Source organism: Trachemys scripta, chromosome 1, assembly GCF_013100865.1.
Source record: "Trachemys scripta elegans isolate TJP31775 chromosome 1, CAS_Tse_1.0, whole genome shotgun sequence".
NCBI classification, from domain to species: Eukaryota; Metazoa; Chordata; order Testudines; family Emydidae; genus Trachemys; species Trachemys scripta.
The window spans coordinates 88,430,892-88,433,607 of NC_048298.1; positions in this window are offsets into that span (position 1 = coordinate 88,430,892).

Here is a 2,716-nt window from a genome sequence, read left to right on the forward strand (position 1 = left end):
CCGGCTGGATTGGTGGGCACAAGAGGGTGTGCTTGCTGCTGGGGACGGGAGGTGCTGTGATGAATGGATTAGATGTGCCCTGAATATGCTCCCCCCCGCCATACACAAACTCGTTCCCTCCCTCCTCTCCTTCCCTATTCCCAGGCGGTTTTCATATGCTTCTGTCTGTGGAGCATCTCTAGCCACAGCCACTTGTTTATGCAGAGAGATTTAACCCTTCGCCGGGCTGCTGAAGGGGTTTCGCAAAGAGAGGACTGAGAACAGGTTGGGAGATTTTAAGCATTTGGGGAGTGTCAATCCCAATCTCACTTACACCAGGGACAATCAGGAGTCACTCTGTTGAAGCCAATCAGGCTTCCAGCCGGGGGGCTTTCAAAGCCTTTTGCCTGGTAAGTGGATGTCTGGTTGTTGGCCAGAGGCAGAAAGTGGGCCATCCTCTGTGGGGCGGGAGGGAAGAGAGAAGCAGTGTCTGTAGGCCAATGCCTGTGTGTCAGCCAGGGCAAGGAGACACGTGTCTTTGTGTCACTGTGCATACACTGTCTCCCTCCAGGTGCCTATAGGCATCTGTGTCTGTCTGGGTCTTTGTGCACATGTCACTGTGAGTATATGCATGTGGTTGAAGATGGGTATCTACGTGGATGTGACTAGCGTGTATCTCTGTGAGGGATGTTGGGTCTGGATCTCTGCTGTCTTCCTCCTGGTGTAATCCTGTGAAAAACTGGCCTGATTCTCTACTCTGCTGTGATCTGTATGCTGCTCCAGTGATACACAAGGCCATACAGTGGCCAAAAACTGACACCCACTGCCCCCCGTCAGAACAGGTGTCCGCTGTTTGGCATACAGCTGGCAGAACAATTCTATGCCACCCTGCCTTGCAGCTTCTGATACAAGGAAATGCCAGGGGCGGAGATGAAGTGGGAGGGAGCCTGAGAATACTGCTTTCCACTCGTTCACAATTGCAGGGCCATGGGCGGTCCAAATAGAAGTTAGAATAGCCCCAAGTCTGCTCTAGTTTACACTGGGGGCTGCACAGGTGCTTGAACAGAGTCATAGGGTGTGTCTGCACACTAGCACCCCCTAGTGGCCAAGCATAGTGCTGTAGGTACACCCATGCCTCAGTTTCCCCTCATCCAGTTTTTCTGTCTCTCCCAGGGATTCACATGGTTCTGCCCTCGGACTGTGCCATTCTCAGAGTTCAGTCCCTTTCCGGGGAAAACAAAAATCCAAACAAAAGTCCCAAACAAACAAAAGGTTCTTCCGTCCTCTTGGGCTCATCTTCACCCCACCGCCTGGCTCAGCTCCCCATCCCTTCTGAGTTACCTTTAAGTCACTCTGGCTCTGGGATACAGCCCTGGCTCCCAGCCTCCTTCCCTAAAGTCTTCCTCTCAGTCTCAGCCCCTTTGAGCAATGTTTCTCTCTTCCCTGCTCTGCACCTGGGCACTGACTCCAAGGCCAGGCTACTACAGACCTTCTCTAGACCCTGCCACAAGAGCCCAACTTACTCCCTATGGTTCCTCCAAAGGGAATTTTCTCAGCAATTGTTTTAAGCCCAGGTGTTTAAGGCAGTCACCCGACCCCAATTAGTCCAGCCCCCTTAGGCTGGTAGGCAGATAATTAAGGCACACGTGGGGCTCTTTGAACAGGCCTGGCTGGCCCAGGCTTCTTGTCCCCTAAAGGAGCAGGCCACCTGTCACAGAGCGTATCAGGAAATGCAAAGGTGGCTTTGCTCCGTACTGCGGCTCTGTGACCAGCACAGGGATGGAGGAGCATAGCCCCTGGCCAGGGAGTGCAAAGTGGGTTTAAAACACTATCAGATCAGAAGGGCAGCACTGTACACTGACTGTGCCCAGCAGCAAACAGCTGCACAAAAATCAGGCCTCTTGTGTCTGCCAAATAGTGGCCCAAGAGAGGGAATTTAGAGGCCAACTGAAAATCAAATCTCTACATTCCACTTTCGGGATATGATGCCTATCCGTCTATTTGTGATGCTCCTGGCAACGCAGTATCTAGGCACCACAGATAAGATTAAGAAAACCAATGTCCATCTGGCAAGGCCGTACCCTCCGTTCCTCCCATGATCTGTGCCACTTTCTTACGTGGGATTATCCTGCTGTTTATCTGCCAGAGAAACACTGCCAAGCTGCTCTGCCATCGCCGTGCCTGGAGGATAGTCTGTTCAAAGAGAGGTGTTTGAAACCTGGCCATGAAGGCTCATCCTGATCTCCGGTGGCATGGAATTCCACAGCGGAGGGCGTTCCACTGAGAATGCCCCAGACCTCACCTGGGGCTCCATCAGGTACAATGTCTCCATCAGTCGCAGCTGTCCTGATGTGGTGAGACAGGAATCTCTGAGATAGCTAGGGCCTAAAACCCAGTGAGGACTACAGAGCATTCTCTTGTTTGGCTAAAGGGGGCATTCAGCACTTTGCTGCCTAAAAAGAATCAACTGTATTTTCGCTAGGGCCCCCCCCCCCCACACACACACACACACACAGTCACAATGGCTGAGATCCGGTGGGAAGCACAGGGCTGGCCCATGGAGATGCCAGTCAGGGCTGGCAGGGTTAGTTCTTTTGTGAGGTTTTTGAAAACCTCCTTTTTTAAAATGTAAAAAGAAAAAAGAAAATTAGATGCCACTTTCTATTAAGGGAACATTCAGAAGTTGCTTAAAAACAATTGCTAGCTAGATTAACTAGGATAACATCTAGAATAACTT